The sequence below is a fragment of the Cucurbita pepo genome, chromosome LG20 (genome assembly GCF_002806865.2).
Source record: "Cucurbita pepo subsp. pepo cultivar mu-cu-16 chromosome LG20, ASM280686v2, whole genome shotgun sequence".
Lineage (NCBI taxonomy): Eukaryota > Viridiplantae > Streptophyta > Magnoliopsida > Cucurbitales > Cucurbitaceae > Cucurbita > Cucurbita pepo.
Window position 1 is genome coordinate 5951609 of NC_036657.1, and position 1169 is coordinate 5952777.

The following is a 1169-nucleotide window of genomic DNA, read 5'->3' on the forward strand; positions in this document are numbered from 1 at the left end:
ATTTTGGCACCGCTTTCACCCGTATTCCTGTTTTTCTAACGTAGATATTATTCGAGGAGTTTGACAAACTTTGGAACTCCTGTCGAAAAAAAAAAAAAAAAAAGAGAACATCACGCTGCCCAGGTAAGTGGCACCTTGGAACTTTGGATTTAACTACGCTCTTAGTATGCATGAAATTATGGTACAAGAAGTATGTTTAGAAGTTGAACATAGAATGAGTGAGATGATACATGTTGAAAGTGATTATGCATGTTCGCTGAAACTTTACCGAAATGCGTATGTAACCACCTTATGAACTGAGATTCATGACTAGCTTTCCATGATTAGATGATTAAGTTATGCCTCTGTCACGCATGTTACAGTATTAGCGGTTAAGCGGGGACGTTTAGGGGTTCGCCAACTAACCTCTAACAGTAAACCTGACTCGATTGTCAGGGGTCCGCGTAACCATAGAATTGGCTATTTAATTGTTGACGGTACCTTGTGGGGACTTATAGGAAGTTTTCCAGTTAGTTTCCTTTAAGTGAACCTGTCACGAGAGACAGGGGTTCACGTTGGTACATTAGAGTTGGTCGAGGATTACTGTTCATGTATATGACATTAGCAGTTAAGCGGGAACGTTTAGGAGTTCGCCAACTAACCTCTAATCGTGAACTTTGTCAGAAAACACTCATACAACTAAGAGAGACAATAAACCAACTTACTCATAATTCAACTTGTTACGCAGTACATATATATAGACAGAATAGCCACACTAACTGCTAATAACTCCCCTTAACCGCTAATAACTACCCTTAACCGCTAATAACTTCCCTCAACTGACATAATTTGAAATACAAACAGTAAATAAAATGAATTACGGTTAATACAAGATTAAATAAACTAACAAATCATCCCCTTAATCTTGTATTTCGATCTTCACATTCTTACCTTCTTCAAACCAATTCTTTCAGTAAACGTCCTAACCATATTCCTTGACAAGCAGCTGACGTTGCTGCAATATACTCCGCTTCACAGGATGAAAGTGCCACCATCTTTTGTTTCTTTGAAGTCCATGTAATTGGATTCCCATGCAATTGTTTCTTTCTACTTGCTTTGCCTTCACATAATGACATTCGATATCAATAGTTCCTTTCACCAGTTTGATTACTTGTTCAACGCTACCGCTA